General features: G+C 38.0%; 1 protein-coding gene and 1 long non-coding RNA gene across 2 annotated transcripts in view; one reads left to right on the forward strand and one right to left on the reverse strand.

Moving 5' to 3' along the window:
• IL1RAPL1 (interleukin 1 receptor accessory protein like 1) overlaps positions 1 to 19,593 on the reverse strand; it is a 1,416,302-nt gene that overhangs the window by 791,273 nt on the left and 605,436 nt on the right. The window lies entirely within an intron of this gene.
• On the forward strand, positions 9,410 to 11,070 carry LOC148130514 (uncharacterized). Its single transcript, XR_015749841.1, has 2 exons — positions 9,410 to 10,284; positions 10,383 to 11,070. It is a non-coding gene; the product is annotated as an uncharacterized LOC148130514 (long non-coding RNA).

The raw sequence follows: 19,593 nt of genomic DNA on the forward strand, positions 1-19,593 counted from the left end.
GTATCTTAAGCCTATCTTCTGTAGTGTTGACTATTCCTGCCAGCTTGGTGTCATCTGCAAATTTGATGAGTTCCCCATCTATCCCCTTGTCCAAGTCATTGATGAAGATGTTGAAGAGTACTGGGCCTAAAACAGAGCCTTGGGATACTCCATTGCATACTTCCTTTCATGTAGATGCAGTTCCATCGAGGACTACATATTGAGTGTGATTGGTCAGCTAGTTATGAATCCATCTGATGGTGATGCTGTCTAATCCACATTTTTCTACTTTATCTAGTAGTACCTTATCTAGGATATATAATGGGTCTTGGGCCTTAGTGGATTACAAATAGTAATTGTTAAACCAAAAGGGAAATTCTGGCTGTTGCTGAAGTATGAACCATAAAGTATAAAGAAGAAAGGAAGATTACAGCTGTTTTTACTGGTCATATAGAAATAACCTATGAAAACACTGACCCTTACATGAAGAGATTTAAATAGCTTGGGCTGATGTTGGACCTAAATGGAATATTTGTTTCTCTTTTTTTCTCTCTTTCTCCCTTTTTGGTTTGGATAGACATTTGGGTCTCTCAGATACTTTGTCAGATAATGAATGGGAGAGACTACAGAAGGAGTAAAAAAAAGAAAAAAATAGAAGGACACCTCACAAAACCATTTTTTGAAATGACACAAGAAATAGGTATTCAGCGTATATGGAGAGAGTTAATTCCCCCCCCCCCCAAAAAAATCAATATACTGTACATTCTATTTGAATAGAAAATCTGCAAATCTGGTCTAGAATAGATATTATATGGATGTCACAAGAAATGAGAAGAGATATCCAAGAGGTTGACATAGAAACAAACATATGGGCAGATCACAATCCTATAAAAATCAGGTGGAAGGGAAAGAGGAAAAAAACTGAGATGGACATTGAATCAAAGTATTAAAGGACAAGGAGTTTATACAAATAACGGAAAAAGAAATGGACATTTTCTTTAAAGAAAATAGAAAAGAAGAAACATCATTACAAAATGTTTGGGACATGACTAAAGCATATATGCGAGGATTAGCCATAACATATATAGCAACAGGAAACACAAAAAAGAAACAACAACAACAAATACTACAAGAAGAACTGAAAAAGTTGGAGATAGAACTGCAGAAAGACTCATGGAAAAGTAATGTGAAAGAAAATGGAATTAACTAAACATAAATTTAATTTAATAGAAAAAGAAGAAATGGCACAAAAAATCAAAATGGCAAGACAAAACTTTTTTGAAAATGCAAATAAGCAAGGTAGATGATTAGCATATAAACTGAAAAAAAGAGACAGATAAGAAAATAATCTATAAATTGATAGATGAGAAAGGGATCCTTTACTATCAAAATAAAGATAAAAAGAAAATAATCCAGGAATTTTATGGAAAACTTTACAATCAAGAAAAAGTTCCAGAAGAAATAATAATACAATATTTAGAAAAGGCCATGTTACTCAAAATACCAGAGACAGTGAAAATGATGTTAAATGAAAGAATAAGGATGGAATTAACAGAAGCAATTAAAAGACAAAAAACAATAGCACACTTGGACCAGATGGACTTCTGGCAGAACTTTATAAACATTTACAAGAGGTTTTAGGTTTGCCAATGTTGGAGGTCTATAATGATGTGTTGTTAAAAGTTAATCTTCCTAAAACATGGGCAGAAGAAAATATTACCCTAATACCAAAAGAAGATTCAGATTTATAGCAGATAAAAAACTATAGACCAATATCATTATTAAATGTAGATTACAAAATATATGCCTCAATAGTAGCAGAGAGATTAAAAAGATTTTTCAATTAATTTATACACCTGGACCAGAACTGTTTTTTTACCTAAAAGACAAATTAAAAATAATATGAAAATCCATCTTGAATACATTGAAATATTATGAAGTACACTCTGAGAAACAGTGCTGATCTTCTTAGATGCACAAAAAGCCTTTGATAATTTATTTATTTATTTATTTGTCAATCGCTTACAAAATAATAGATATAAGTATAAACATGAGTAAGAATACAGAAAATAGGTATGAATAAATGGAGACAATAGGACAGGGACGGTAGGCACGATGGTGCACTGTAGGCATGATGGTGCAGTTATGCATGCCCCTTACAGACCTCTTTGAATTGAATTGATTTGAATTGGCAATTTATGATACAACAACTAAAATGTATGAACTTTGGTGAAAAATGTATAAATATGATTAAGGCAATATATTCTAAACAAATGGTGAAAGTGATAGTAAATGGAGATATGACAAAATTTTAACATAAGCAAGGGTACAAGACAAGGATGTCCACTGCCTCCCCTATTATTTATGCTAACTCTGGAAGTTTTGATTAGAAAGATCAGACAAAATCCAGAAATAAAAGATATGGAAATAAAAAAAGAAAATTACAAATTACAAGTGTTTGTGAATGATTTAGTATTTATCCTAGAAGAACCACTGGAAACAGGAATGAAATTGATTCAAAAAATAGAAGATTTGGGGGAAGTGGCAGGATTAAAAATAAACAAAGAAAAGGCTAAGATGTTAGTAAAGAATCTTACAAATAAAAGATAAATATTCAATATTTGTTTTGTTTTAGTAACAGCTTATTATTGTCTTTCTTGCATTATATTCATTATTACAATGTTATACCTTTTATAGAAGACTAACACATTCACATTTGCTTAGGTTCTTTACGAATTTTAGAGGGATACCATCTGGCTCAGGTGATACATCTTCTAATGTTTCTACAATTTGATCTTGTGTTACAAAATATTTTCCTCAGTTATTTTGATTAAATAGTTTGACTGATCGCCTCTAGTAATTTTAAGTCCTCACCGCCACACAGAAAGATCTTCTTGGTGATCTGCCCCTAATTTGGTCTGTCATATCTTCCAATGCTGCATTTATTTCCATGTACTTGAGTCCTTGAGTCCATCCACCTCACTGCTGCTCACCCCTTTCTTCCTTCTTTTCCCTTCCACTTTTCCCAGCATTAGAGCCTTCCCCAGAGAAATAGGTCTTTGTATAACATATCAAAATAGAGTAATTCTTAACTTGTTTGTGCCTTTGGATTGAGTTGTTTCATTTTTGAATTGATAAACTGGTTTGTTTTCTTGGTTGTCCATGGTATTCTATGGCATCCTCTTACTATCACCACCACCACCACCACCACCACCACAAAACTGTATTGATTAGTTATCTGATCTTTTCAAATCTTTAAAAGCACCCATACTATTTTTATCATGTTTTTCAATGATGCATTGGTTTGGTTTCTTGGTTATCCAAAGTATTTTCAGGAATCTTCTCCAACACCAAAGTTCAAAGTTATCAGTATTCCTCCTTTACTGCTTCTTTAAAGTCCAATTTTCTGTTCTACAGACCTATTGCTTGCACATTTCTGATCTTTATAGGCACAGACACATCACAGCATTTGAACATTAGGTGCTGCATCTCAAAAACTCAATCTACAAAACAAGAAAGAGAATGTAAACCCTTGCACACTGATTGTTTTCAAACAGCCCAGGAAAAGAGACCTCCTGCCAGTTTATTAGGGGTTATAAATCTATTTAGCAACAGCTAAGCAAAGCAAAGCAAAGCAATAACCCTTTACTTACTGACTCTCAATACTACTTCATTACTTTCATTATCTCAAAAAATCAATTTCTTTAAAATAATTAATTTTTATCAAATGATTAATTGATTTATTGTTTTTACTGATTAGTATGATTGAGTGTTTAGTGCATATAGTGTAATTACTGAATATCTGATTAGTAAAATCAGTGATTTAGTTAATTTAATTGACCAATGTGTTTAGTAATTACTGTAATAAATTAGTCTGTTTGTTGCTTAGCAAAATTATTTGATTAGAGTGATTTGAGTAACCAATTGATTGATTGATTTTTAGTAATAAGTAACCTTACTTTTGATTTGTTCTCTAACATATCAATTAACATTTAGTAATTACCAACATTCATTAAGTAACTGTCTATCTATCACATTAACTAGCTATTGTAATTGATTAGTGTACTGTTGCCATTGACCATGCCAGCCAAAAACTCCAAACTGAAACAAAAGAAAAATATCTCTACCAATTACCTCCCAGACACCTGCACATGTTTCAGATGTCTTGAAACCATCAATGAAAGCGAAATTTACATCAAATGCCGCTTATGCAATAATCTACCCCACCCTGCCTGCTTAAACGCAAACAAAAGCCTAGCTGATATGGTTAAAAATTCAGATACATTCTTTTATCTATGTCCATCATGTTCTCCTAAGCGAAACAAACTGAGTACCCTACCTGACAGAGTTTAAAGAATAGAATCACTCATTCACTCAATAGAAGAACACTTAGCAACATGTGAGTACCTGTCAGCTCAAAATCAAATCCCACAACAACCACAACCACTATCTCAACTACAATCACAACTACAACCAAAAATAACCACCAAACCACAGCCACAAACAATTACTATCCCTTCAAATAATTCCAGAAATATCTCCTTACTCATCAGAGACACCATGGAACATGAATAGAAACATCCAAATGCCATCTTATTTGGTCTTGAAGACACCAATGAATCAGACGACATCACCAAAGTTCATGATATCATAAGCAACTCAAATACAACAAACATCTCTCCTGAAGATATCGTTGAAATAACCAGGGATGGCCCTGGGTGCAAATACAATGATGGCTCTGTGGCCCCAAGATTTTGTAGAGTTGTATACAAAAATGAGTCCAGCAAACGCATATTCATTCATACAATAAATGCCATTGCAAAAACCAATCCCAAAAACAAAAAACTTCGTTCAACACCAGACTTATCCATATTGCAAAGAATCAGTTCCTGTAGAACTCAAAAACCGTCTAGACAATGGAGAAAAGGACCTATACATTGACTACCAAGCTGATTGCATCAAAAGAAAGTCACACAACCCCAAACTACGCATCCAATCCCATCCCATCCAATCCAACATCACTCAAAACTAGGCATGCACACCCCTAACTACTTCTATTCCAACCACAACTGGCCTTAAATGCAAGCTACTCAATGCAAGAAGCCTTGCAAATAAATACCTGAATTTCTCCTCTTACTAAATATGGCTAAATTCGACATTATATTTGTCTGTGAAACATGGCTCAATGCATCTCTCCCTGACTCCATTACCACAGTAAGAGACTATCATGTTTACCGATCAGATCATGAAATCCGTAGGGGAGGTAGTGAGGGGGCTGCATCAAGGTTGTGTTTGACCTCAGGGGGCTGTGATGGCATGACCGTGGTGGGCACAGTCAGTATAATGTCATTATAGCTGATTGCATCAAAAGAAAGTCACACAACCCACAACTCCGCATCCAAGCCCACCCCATCCAATCCAACATTACTCAAAACTAGGCATGCACACCCCTAACTACCTCTATTCCAACTACAACTGGCCTTAAATGAAAGCTACTCAATGCAAGAAGCCTTGTAAATAAAATACCTGAATTTTTCCTCTTACTAAATACGGCTAAATTCGACATTATATTTGTCTGTGAAACATGGCTCAATGCATCCCTCCCTGACTCCATTATCACAGTAAGAGACTATCATGTTTACCGATCAGATCATGAAATCCGTAAATCTGTGTTACTATCTTCTATAAAAAGTCTCTACATCTAAAAAACATCCAAGTTACCCAGGAGCTTGCTATTCCTGAGACCATCGTCTGTGAACTGTCCTTAAATATCACATTTCGGTTCTTACTATGTTACAGAGCCCCTGATTATGACATTGAACATGCAAACAAGCTAAATATACTACTAACATGGGCAGCATCCTGCCCACACGCTTTTATCTTTCTTGGTGACTTCAATCTACCTCATATTAATTGGACTCTTAACTAATGTTCAACTGAACCCACACATGCAACCTTCTACAATGCAGTAACAAATCTGGGACTAGAACAACTAGTAACCAATAACACTAGACTTAACAACTGCCTCAATCTCATCTTCTGCAATAGTTTGAATTCAATTTATGGAATACAAATTAAAGAACCCTTTTCCAATAGTGACCACAACATGATTGACTTTTGTCTCAACATATGTCCACACAAAAATCATCACAATGATGGAATCCACAATTATAACTTCAAAAAAGGCAACTATGATATTATAAACAATGATCTCTCATCCCTTGATTGACAATTTCAATTCTCTGGATGCAATACTGTAGAAGACCATTACAACATATTTTTACTTGAAGTCAAAAGAGACATCAAACTATATGTATTATTAACAACTCCCAAAACAGGAAAAACAAATTACCCATAACAATAAGGAAGCTTCAATCCAAAAAGAAATCACTTTGGTGGAAAAACAAATCTGGTCACATTGCCAACTTCAAAAGCTGATTCAAAAATTTATGCCACCAGATAAAAACTGAATGCACCAATTATCACATTAAACAAGAAGAAAACTTTCTACACACCAATTCCATGATCTAATACATATCGATTTTACAGAAGACAATGTTGAAAAAGCACTACGCAATCTAAAACCATTGGACTGGACAGAATATGTGCCTACTTCTTTAAAAAGCTATCCACTGCCATAGTTGAACCTTTAAGCATAATCTTTGAAAAATCTTTCAGGACCAGCTCCTTGCCAAAACTATGGTCACAAGCCGCGGTCATCCCCAGCCTAGTTGAAAATTACAGACCAACCTCCTTATGCTGCGTCACCTGTAAAGTCATGGAATCAATTATTAACCAATCCATTATCCTCCACTTAGAGACAAACAACCTACTCTCTAATAAACAATTTGGTTTCAGGAAAAAACTATCATGTAATCTGCAACTCTTACACTGCAAAAACATATGGACTACACAACTTGATCAGGGCAAAGCAATAGACTTTACATAGACTTCTGTAAAGCCTTTGATTCAGTGGTACACAACAAACTACTCCTAAAACTAAAATCTTATGGTATCTCTGGACACCTGCATAACTGGATAGAAGCATTCCTGTCAAACAGACAACAAATGGTCAAAATTGGGAGCGTCCTATCAAATTATGTACCTGTCAACAGTGGTGTCCCCCAAGGCAGTGTTCTAGGACCAACTCTTTTCATACTCTACATAAATGACCTCTGTGATCATATCAAGAGCAACTGTGTTCTCTTCTCTGACGATGTAAAGCTATTCAACACCACAGACAATACTGCTACCCTTCAAAAAAGACCTTGACTATGTATCAGAATGGTCAAACAAATGGCAACTTCAAATCTCAACAAATAAATGCTCTGTCCTACATATTGGCAAAAATCAAAAAATAAAATACAGGCTGAATAGTCAAGACCTTGTTTATGATCCAAACTCTGTCAAGGATCTTGGAGTACTCATCTCTAATGATCTAAGTGCTAGATTCCACTGTAACTACATAGCCAAAAAGGCATTAAGAGTTGTTAACCTAATCCTATGTAGCTTTTTCTCTGGTAATCTTACACTAATAACTAGAGCATACAAAACATTTGCTAGACCAATACTCGAATACAGCTCATCAGTCTGGAGCCCACATTACGTATCTGATATTAACACAGTTGAGAAAGTCCAGAAATATTTCACAAGAAGAGTTCTCCACTCCTCTACTCGTTGCAGAATACCTTATACCACCAGACTCGAAATTCTAGACCTAGAAAACCTAGAACTATGCCGCCTTCAGTCTGATCTAAGTATAGTATATAAAATCATACATTGCAATGTCCTACCTGTCAATGAATACTTCAGCTTAAACCATAACAACACAAGAGCAAACAATAGATACAAACTCAAGGTTAATTGCACCAAACTTGATTGCAGGAAATACGACTTCAGCAACAGAGTAGTCAATGTCTGGAATACTCTACCTGACTCTGTGCTTTCTTCCCCAAACCCCAAAAACTTTAACCTTAGACTGTCTACTATTGACCTCACCCCTTTCCTAAGAGGTCTATAGGGGGCCTGCATAAGCGCACCAACGTGCCTACCGTCTGTGTCCTATTGTTTCTTTTATTTTTTTCTTTTTCTTATATGTATCCATGTATTCATAACTATGTTTTTACTTATACCTATTATCTTGTAAGCAATTGACAAAAATAAATAAATAAAATTGTATTTCTTGACTGCTTATTTCTTTACTGTTGACGGTTGGTCCTACAAGGAAGGAACTATCCATCACTTTGATATCTTCTTTGTCAGGTTTGAGACTGGTTGTTCTATAGCATTTTGAACTTAATTATATTTAATTTTAGTCCCAGTTTTTTCACTATGATCCTTGACTTTTAATACTAAAGCTTGCAGATGTTATTTGCGTTGTCAGCTATTGGGTTAGTGTTATCAGCATAGTGCAGGTTATTGATGTTTCTTGCTCCAAATTTAAAATATGCTCAGTTTCTTTTAATCCAGCATTCCTTAATTGTGATATGTAAAAAATACATATTAAGAATTACACTTGTGAAAATGAGAAACATAAGTAATGCCATATTTAGCTTATTACTGACCTATGCAATATTACTGGAATATTACTGGAATATTATATAACTATAAAAACAAGGCTGTTGTGCTCTGTAAAAATATCAAACTTTTGGCTTGAACATGAAAAGTCATATCTTTGGCAATGATTATATGTAAAATGGTTTTGGGTCACTCTGACCCAAACGGAATTTATTATTGTCTTGTTTGCTAAAATTAAGAGCTGCTGATGTTCATTACAGGAAAGGTGAAGCCATGAGAATGGGATTTACAAGACATGAGATTCTGTGGGTGGTGTTTAGTGGAAAAGTACCAGTAAAACCTAAGTGCTTACCCAGAGAATAACAGGAAAAGTGACGTGAATGTAACTTGCATGAAGAAGCTATAAAATGTAATATGCAATCTGTGATCGTGGTCTCCATTCTCTTAACATTAGAGAGGAGTCAGATTCCGGTTTCGCGTGGCTTCGGTGGCAGCAGGAATTCGCGACTGTCTGCGATTCCTGCTGCACTTGCTGCCAAGGTGCCCCCGATCCAAATGGGTCAGGGGGATATGGCTGCCCTGTAGAGGCAGCTGAAGAGAGAGGGGAGCTGAACAGGGGGTTGGGGGTGTCGCAGACCCCCTCCTCATCCGGAAAAACCCCTTTTTCCTGAGGTGGTGGAGCGGCAGTCAGTAATGGCCGCCACGAAGAAGCCTGCAGCCGGGTAAGATTGTGCTGGAGGAAGCAGGAAAAGTGAAAGTGCTGGCCGAGCCGGGTCAATCAACAACTTTTAAACACCCTGGAAACTGAATCGTTTGAATTGCTGGAAGATACATTGTATCCCTAAGAAGATTGGAAAGTGGCGGAGAAAGCTGTCAAGGGGAAAAAAAACGAAGACGAAGATTTGGAAAATTTATTTGGGCACTGAAGGTAAATTATTTTTAAAGTTAAAGCCAAGGGATAAAGGATTCCTGGACATTGGATTTAATAACTTAAGAAATCGGAAAACCCTTATTGGAGGTATGGATTTCTGAACACTTAAAAGAAAATTGTTGTTGTAAGTGGGAAGGGAGAGGAAAAAAAATTGGAGCAGAAGTTGAAAAAGGAGGAGATTGCCTAGAACTTTAAAGAAAGATATATTGTAATTGGATCTCTTTGATTAAACAGTAACCCCAGAAAGAGAAATAGAAGAAAGAACTTTGGTAACTTTGGAATTTTTTGCAATTATTTTTGATTAAAAATACTTGGGTGGTTGTTTTGGAAAAAGTTTTTATCTTCATGATGGCATCGCTTGTGGATGAACTAAAAATTGAATATCAAAAATATAGAAAAGAAAAACAAGATGGAAAAGATACTTTGGGCACTCTATTTCAATTTCTAGAAATGGCGGTATGCACTTATGAAAAGTTGACTACGCAGCAGGACGACTGGGACAAAGAAGAAGAAGAAGAAGCCATCTTTGATGAACAATGGGTTCTTTTTGGGGAGGAGGAGAAAGAGGAAAAGAAAAAGGGGATTTTAAGGTTTGAAAAAACAACCCAAAAAAGAGAAAAATGAGATGAAAGGTGGATACAAGGTTAGAAAACAACAGAAAGGGAGTAAGAAAAGGGAGGAGGAGAGACAAAGGGGTAAAAAGGGCAAGGAGAAGAATAAGCAAGAGAGAAAGGAGGGGATGAGAAGCCTTAATGGTGGGAAGCAAGACTTAAAGAAACAAAGCTTATTTAGAGACAATGGGTAAATATAATTGAAAAAAGGGATTCTGGAAGGTACATAAGATTGTGTTTTTATATGTATATTTAGAGTAAAATGCTTAAGAGATAAATGAGTATCAACATATATGATTAGCTTTCTAATGATATGGATAGTGGTTATATATGATTTTATTTAGTTATTGTTATGTTTTTACCCTTTTTATAAAATTTATTGTGTAATTTTAGAATGTACTAAACAGAATCCCAATATAAATTAAGTTATATTAAGTAATTTTAAGCTAGGGGAATGAGTCAAAGGCGTCACTCCAATCAGTGTACAGGAGAAGTATATTAAAAGAGAAAAGATGAATGGATAGATGGAAATAGAACAGACAAAGAATGATAAGTATTATGAACTGAATTGAGATAAGATAAATAAAACAAAATTAAGAAAGATAAAAGAGGGAAGAAGCTATATAGAAAATTGAAAATGGTAATAAGATATGGAATGATATACAAAGTGAATATGATTTTTGAATTTGTGTCTGTGCGAAGAGTTTTTAGCCCGGGATCAAACAGCCTTCAGAAAAGATGTTTTATGTTAGTTTTTTTTTTAATGTTTTATGTTTTGTATGTTTGTGTATTGTTTATGAAAGGCAATAAAATTTTAATTAGCAAGAAATATAATTTGGATAATAGAATGAAAAGGAGAAGTTGGGATAAGATATGAAGTTGAATAGATAACGTAAATATCTATATTACAATTTGGAACTATTTTGTACGTTCTATTGGTTTTCTTAGAAAGGATTTTTTATGTTATTATGCCTTGATTGTTTGTGTATTGTTTTTGTAAAACTAATAAAATTTGTTGGGAAAAAAAAAAGAGAGGAGTCCTTTATTCCAATTTTTGCAAAACTCTGAATAAATATACTTTTACGGTTTCTGGTCATTGTGTATCACACTTAATATATAGTCAGCATATAAATTGAATAAATAAGGGAAGAGTAAGCAGGCTTGTTATACTCCTTTGCAAACTTGGAGCCAAACTTTTTCACCATGTACTTTCCGTACTGTGGCTTCCTAAACTGTACAAAAGTTCCTACTGTGACTTTCTGACTTGTATATAAGTTTCTCATGAGGACAATGAGATGTTCTGGGATTCCATTTTTTTCTGAGCAATTTCCACAACTTGATATGATTGGCAACAAGTGTCAGGGTTCCGGCAGTTACTCTAATTAAATCATGAGCCTTGAGCCACACTCCCAAAACTAAAGAGGATTTATTTGAAGGTAACATTCTATGTCCAGCACTAATCTGGGTGTAGCCAATTCTGATATACGTAATTCACTGTCACCCTTTATCCTGCTTTCCCCCCACCCCTTTGGTGTATCATCCAATGAAAAAATGTCCATAGCCAAGAGTCATCAATCATGCTCTCCAATTAGATTTTTTCACGGCAGAAGCTTCAGCCATCTAATCAGACTTAGAAGAAAATATGAATGGAATGTACTTTCAATTTCACCCTGTTGCTTGCTCTTTGAAACTCCCCCTCCTTTCTGTTGTCAACTATAAAACGTGTATACAAAATGTTTTATGAGTTGATATTTGGCTCCCCTCACTTCTTGAAGGTGACCTGTACAACACACACAAAATCAATTTGATGCAGATATGGAAGTTTATGCTCATGAACCCCCCCCCCAGGCTTGGTTGGATTTTCTGCATGGAACCTTGCTATAAGACGATTGGCTTGGATGTTCCTACTCTTTACCCATGATGCCTCTGATAAAGGATAGCCCTTCCACTTGATTCAATATAGGAGTTGTCTCCTGTGCCACCTTGAATCTAGGATTCGCTGCACCTCATAATGGGTTTGGCCTCCTATGACCACGGGATCTGGGGGCTCACAAGGTAGGGGCCTCAGTGTTGATCCGACCACGGGTTTTAATAGGCTACTATGGAATACCGGGTGTATTTTCCCTAACAATCAGGGCAACTTCAATTGCACCGTGACTGGGTTGATGATCTTTACTATGGGGAATGGTCCCATGAACTTTGGCCCCAATTTCTTGCTATGGACTCTTAACCTCAGATATTTGGTGGAGAGATGGACCTTTTCCCCCAACTGGAATGGTCATTGCAGGGCTCAGTGTTTGTCTGCCTGTCCCTTATAGGTCTGTGCCACTTTTGCCAGTGCTTTTTTGACATTCTCCCAAGTTGCTTTCAGTGTTGACATCCAATCGGTCAGATTGACTGAGAAGTGGAGGGGGGGTGTCCCTTGGTTACTCAGGCTGCTCACTACCTTGAAGGGAGTTAGTCCTGTGCTACTGTGAATAGCATTATTGTACGCGACCTCTCCAAAAGGTAGGAGGTCCGCCCAATTGGACTGCTGATAATTCACGTAGCACCTCAGATACTGCTCTACCATGGCATTCAATCTCTGTGCCCCCCCATTGGTGCTTGGATAAAAGGCTGAGCTAAGACCCTGGGACGACCCAATAGACCGCAGGAACTCCCTCCAAAATTTGGCTGTGAATTGGACCCCTTTGTCTGAGATAATTCTCCATGGTACTCCATGTAGGTGGTGGATGTGCTTCAGGAACAGCTTGGCTAACTGGCGGGCTGAGGGTAGTCTGCTGCAAGGTTTGAAAAATAAGTCTATTACAGTCCAGATCACCGTGTTTCCCCCACTTTTCGGCAATTCCACTATGAAGTCCATTGCAATCTCCTCCCATGGCCTTGGCAGCTCCGCTACTGTTTGTAGCAGTCCAGGGGGTTTTCCTGGTCGTTTTTTCATTGCAGTGCAGATGGTGCAACTTTTCACATAACTGTCTACATTTTTCTTTATGCTAGGCCACCAGAACTGCCTCTGAGCCAAGTGTAAAGTCTTTAAGAACCCAAAGTGGCCTGCCGGTTTGGTGTTGTGGCTTCTCTGAAGAACTAGGGTGCATAGGGATTCTGGGACATAGAGTTTTGTCCCCTTCCATGCCAGGTTATCTCTTTTTGTCAAGGTGTGTTGATTGTCCCAGAACCAGGGGTCTGCTAGCAGTTTGGTTTTGAGTTTTGTAGTTAGGTCATCTGTGAGTTGGTCTTGCCAATCACGGCGTTGGCGTCTGGTGGTTACTTGGGCAGCTATTTGGGCAGGGGGGATGATGGAGTTTATGACCTCCTCCCTTTCGCATTTGTACAGGGGCATGCAGGAGAGGGTGTCAGCCAGAAAGTTCGTCCCCCCCAGGATGTGTTTTAGCACAAAGTTGAATCAGTTGAAGTATTGAGCCCATCGGACGTGTTTGGGTGATAGTTTTCACGGGGTCCTAAGGGCTTCCAGGTTTTTATGGTCAGTCCAGACTTTGAAAGGTCTCTGCCTCCCTTCCAGCAGGTGATGCCAAGTTTTCAGTGCCCGTCTCACTGTGAAAGCCTCTTTTTCCTATGCAGCCCATCATTTCTCTGTGTCTGTGAGCTTGCGGGAAGTGTAGGCGCAGTGCTGTAGGCTTCCTTGGTTGTTTCTTTGGAGTAACACTGCTCCCACTGCCACATCACTGGCGTCTGCCTGAATGATGAAGGGTTTTTCAGGGTCAGGATGCTTGAACCTCTCTGTTTGGGTGGTGCTTCTATTTGATGGTGACGAAGGGGTTGGGGATGGTGAGGAAGGGGTTCCCTTCGCTATCCTCAGTCTGCAGCTACCCCCTTGCCACCAGATGGTTGGGCCCCACTTGTCCAGCCAGGAAAGCTCTAGTATGACTGCATCTGTCATTTTGGGAGCTACTACGAAACTAATGGTTTCCCAGTGATCCTCTAGCTCTAGTCTCACTGGTTCGATTAAGTGAGTGGCATAAACTCCTCCCAACAGGGAGCCATCTACTTGTTCGAACTGGATTGGGTGGGTCAGCTTTTTCACTCTGATCCCCAGTTTCAGGACCGTGGTTAGGTTGATCAGGCACCTAGTGCAGCCTGAATCTATTAGGGCTTGGAAAGACCCCCGATTTCCTGTTTTTGGGGCCGTGAGCCATATTGGGAAGATGAAAGGGGGAACCGGTCCACTTACCATTGGGTTGTTTTCACCCTCATCATTGCTGTCATAAGAATCCAGCAACTGATCACTGTTGCCTGGGGTTGCCCCCCTTTGGCTGTGTGGGGAGGGACCTCTGTCGCCTGAAGGGACATCTGGGATACCTTGGTAGCACGTCTGGGGCCCCGTTCTGGTTGTGCTCTGGGGGTTGGTTCCAGACTTGGTTTCAGGTCTGGGGTTGTGCACACCCTTTCCATATGCCCTACACCCCCACATCGGTAACATTTAAATGGACTTCATGAGAGGGCTGGTTTCGGGGTTGGTCGTGGTGCTGCAATGTCCCATTGGCTGGGTGGTCTCTGATCTGGTTTCCCTCTCTCTTTGGCTGCCAACGGTTTTCTCATATCGTTAGCACATAATGCCTCATCAACTTTTATGGCCATTCGGAACCACTCAGAGAGTCAGTTCAGGATGTCCTGATAGGCAGTTACTTTGCTAATTTGCTTGTCCAGGCTGGTTCTGAAAAAATGAACCAGCATCCGCTCAAGAAAAAGAGGTATCTTCACACTGATTCTCTTGAATTCATGGATGTGTTCCTTGATGGGCTGCCCTCCCTGCTTTAGGTTGCTGAGCTCATCTTCTGCATACGAGTCCTCCTCTGCCTCCAGAAATCTGACCTCTAGCAGTTGTAGGAAGTCATCTACGTCATGTAGTTGGGGGCCCCTTCTCTTGTGGATGGTTGCTCGCCATCCTCTTGCTTCTCCCTCTAGTCCCTTAGAAATGACATTCACCATGGCTCTAGGGGAGGGGTAGAGGTGTCCATAGCATTCCAGGTAGATCTCAGCTGAGTCAAGGAATAAAGCTAGCTGGTCTGGATCTCCAGCAAATTTCCCCCTGAACCGGGGCGGTTCATTGGGCTCTGCTCCTTCCTCTCCCTGTCGCCCTCTGTAAGCCTGCACTTGAGGTGGCTGACCTTCCTCCCCAGCTCTAGTTCGCACAGGAGGAAGAGACTGCCTACTGCATGGTGGGGGGGGCACTGGCTGCCACTGTGGGATCTTTTTTCTTCTGGTATGTAGAGAGGGAGGGCTGTGGTCTTGCCTGCTTCTCCCCACTTCAAAAGGCCCTGTAAAAATTCCCCTCTGTTTTGGGTGGCAGGACAGGCCGTCATCTCAAATGGTGGCCTGTTCAGATCTCTCTCTCAGCTGCTCTATGGATCTCCCCAGGGATTCCATCAGGTACTTATCTGGTTTCTCCCTTCCAACAGAGCAGTTTTCTCCTCTCTGGAGTTGAAGAGGAGCTGTCCTCCTTCTGTAATTATGCTATCAGTTTCTGTTTGCTTCTGGCTGGAAGCCAAGCTTTCTCCTGATAGTCTCTGCCATGGCTGTCTGTATTTCTCTCCATGCACCCCAGATGTCGGGGAGTGATGGAAGAGGCCAGGACACAGGCACCCTGATGATTAATTAAGAGAGTTGGCTATCTATCAGGGTTCCAGCAGTTACTCCAATTAAATCATGAGCCATACTCCCAAAACTAAAGAGGATTTATTTGAAGGTAACATTCTACATCTGGCACTAATCTGGGCATAGCCAACTCTTAAGATACGTAATTCACTGTCACCCTTTATCCTGCTTTTCTCCCACCCTTCTGGGTGTATCATCCAATGAAAAAATGTCCATAGCCAAATGTCATGCTCTCCAATTAGATTTTTTTCACAGCAGAAGCTTCAGACATCTAATCAGTCTTAAAAGAAAATATGAATGGAATGTACTTTCAATTTCACCCTTTTGCCTGCTCTTCCCCCCTTCTTTCTGTTGTCAACTATAAAATGTGTATACAAAATATTTTATGAGTTGACAACAAGATATTTTTTTTACAATTAATGACTTTTGCAGTTCCTTGGGTTTCTTAATTATCCGGTATATCTTGTATTCATCATCCTTTTCTAAATCCAGCTAGAACATCTGGCATTTCTTTTTCCATGAAGAGTTCTAATCTGTTTTAGATGATCCTATTTTACTTGCATGTGAAATTAAGGATGTTATAGTGAAGTTTGCACACACTGGTGTGTGTTATCCTGGATGTTGATATTTATGCTATATACTGTTTTAATATACTCGTTCCATCTTCATTTTATCTCTTTAGAATTGATGTCCTTTAGTCCATTGGTGTCCTTTATTATATACATCCAAGGTTAGAACCTGTTTATAATCAATATATGTTGGAAATTGTCCCACATGCATATACCAGGAGGGTTTATTGTGGATTTGCAAGCTCCTAATATTATTCCCCAGGACTTACCCCACATGCAAAAACCAATGAGTCCAAGTTATAAACAAACTCAAGTCTGAGGGCAAGAACAAGCTCATAAATCCACATGCCATGTTCAAAGTCCAGATACAAGTCCAAAGTCCAAGCACAGCACATGAAACCAAAGTCCAAGTCCAAAATCCAAAATGCAAAGACCAAAGTCTAGTCACAGGGTCAAGGTACAGGTCCAGAAGCAGGAGTAACAAAGTCAGAATACGCACACGTGGCAGAAAATGGATGAGTTGTCATCAGCATCACTTTGCTGGGCTAAATAGCTTGCCAGCTGGTGTAACTCATTAGGAGAAGTGAGGCTGCTTCTTCATGAGTAGCCTCACTGATCTTTATTGTGCCTTCCTCTGTTCAGCCCTGCTTGTTCTGGGATCTAATGGAGGAGGCAATTCCTCCTTATCCCCGCTGACTGGCTGCTACTGCGATCCTTCTCTACCATGGCTTTCTTTCTTTTTTTTTTAAACAAGTTTTATTAATTTTCAAAACACACAAGTCATTATTATCCATTACATATTTAAACCTTTTTCCATTATAAATTTAACAAGTCAGATGAACTATAATTCTGTTTTAAACCATTTCCATATAAACATACAAAAACCTCTTATCCATTTTCTCTTTATTTCTCTTTACTCTTATTCCATTTTATTATTATTATTTCATCTATTTCTTTCTGACTTAGTTACCATTATTCTCATTCTATATTTCTGCAAGGTTTCATTAATTCTCCCCCCCAAAAAAAAACATATATACACAACTCACAAAACATAAAAAAATCTTTTGGAAAGTAACTTGGACCCAGGTATCTCTTTCTTCATGGACTTCAACTGTATTCATGCTCATATTACATATCATTACTTATTTTATTTACCATTCTAAGTCTTCTATATTAACTTCTCCCCATATTTCACTCTTTTTAATTCTATCTTAATTAATCTTCTTAATTTGAGTCATTATATTTGTATCTTTTGTCCATTCTTTATTATACCTTTGTCTCATTCCTTATAGAAAAAAAGAAATTTCTCCTGAAATCACTAATCAGAGTATGATGCCTTTCTATCTCCCCACTAAATTAATCAAATTAATCTTTAAAATAACACCCAATACCCAATCCGATTTTGCTTGGTACATTCTAACTGAATAATACATCCAGAATAATTAAATACATAGTTAAACAATAAATCTAAATATTAAAAACAAATACTATAATAAAAATTTTATAATAACATCAATACCATAATCTTATTAAACTCTTTAATTAAAGCTCAATATTCTAAATCTCCCCTCATATTATTAAATTTTAAAACCAATCATTATTAACATTTCAACATTTTAATCTCTTATCAACTCTTAAGCCATTTAAGTTTTCTATTTCTAATACAATACTACCATATCATCTTATGTACCTTGCAAAATCTCTTTGCAAAAATTATACTTATCCTTTATCCCTAAAAGATTCCTTTTTCCCATTTAATTTCAAAACTTTGTAGCTTTTCTCCACCTTTTCCCTTTCTTTCTTCTCCCAACAAACCTTTCTACCCCCCTTCTTCTAGCCTCTGCCTTACTGGCTTCCCTTCTCTGTCGTTTTCCTCTTCCCTTTTGTTACCATCATTATATTGATTTTGCACCTTATTTTTCCCTTTCTTAAATGTTTTTTTTAAATCTTAAGTCCTTTATTTCTCTTCCTTTCCCTCTTCCTTCCCTCTTGGTCGAGTTCTGAGATTTATTAAAGATGGCTTCCTCTCCTTCTTCTTCTTCTGCTGTCTTCATCTGTTGCAATGTTTGTTGATAGTTAATGAGCGCCATTTCCAAAAAAAGGCAGGCTTCTTTCAAACCAGCTTTACCATTTTTTTGCTTGCTCATAGTCCCTTCTCAGTTCCTCAATAGAAGGAGCCATTATAAATCTTTTCTTTTCTTTTCTCTTACAACAACCAAAATATTCCAAAGGAAAAATAAAACAGTCCCAAAGTTATCAATCAGTCCAAACCAAGACAGGGTTCCCGCTCTCTCCTCCTAGGGTAGTATCAATCAGAAAAAAGAAAGTCCAAATCTATTTCTTAAAATCTTATTGCAATATATTTTAGTCTTTCAATCCTTAAGGCATCTCCTCCAACAAAGTCTTAGCATACAAATATTTTTTTTTTAGTCCTCTCTTTTCCCACTCATCGCTTAGAGCCAGTTTTCACCTAAAAAAAAAAAAAAACCATGGCTTTCTAAATGGGTCTCTGAGCCCTCCAGATGCAGCTGTGTCTCTTCCCCTTCCTCTCCAGCCAAGTATTCATCCAGTGTTCCTCTGACAGCCCCTCTGATATACTTGGCTTCTCTTCTTCTTCTGGCCCATTGCTTCCGGCCCAGAGACATCAGAGTCTTCTTGGTGCTCCTCTGACCCCACCCCCATCATTTCAAAGTCCCTGGAGTTGGCTCTTCCTTGTCAGAGCCAGGGTCTGGGGAAGCCACTATAGACATGTCTACTTTGGGGTATTGGAATGTAGATTGACCTCTTCTAATTAATTAGTCGTTGAATTTTCCTACATATTTGCTGGCATAGCTTTGTTAGAACTTTGACGGATCTTTTTCTGCTGCTTGGCATATTTCAGTGGGTTTCATCAGTTCCTGTAGTTTTGACTTGATAACAACTGAAGTGCTAATCTAGTTTCACTGTCTGGGGTTCTTGTAAGTAAGGAATATCTTCTAAGAGGTATCTTGGATGTTGATATTTATGCTATATACTGTTTTAATATACTCGTTCCATCTTCATTTTATCTCTTTAGAATTGATGTCCTTTAGTCCATTGGTGTCCTTTATTATATACATCCAAGGTTAGAACCTGTTTATAATCAATATATGTTGGAAATTGTCCCACATGCATATACCAGGAGGGTTTATTGTGGATTTGCAAGCTCCTAATATTATTCCCCAGGACTTACCCCACATGCAAAAACCAATGAGTCCAAGCTATAAACAAACTCAGGTCTGAGGGCAAGAACAAGCTCATAAATCCACATGCCATGTTCAAAGTCCAGATACAAGTCCAAAGTCCAAGCACAGCACATGAAACCAAAGTCCAAGTCCAAAATCCAAAATGCAAA

The sequence above is a fragment of the Notechis scutatus genome, chromosome 5, assembly GCF_049901735.1.
Source record: "Notechis scutatus isolate UNSWTSFEM ecotype Mainland chromosome 5, rNotScu1.2, whole genome shotgun sequence".
Taxonomy (NCBI): Eukaryota; Metazoa; Chordata; class Lepidosauria; order Squamata; family Elapidae; genus Notechis; species Notechis scutatus.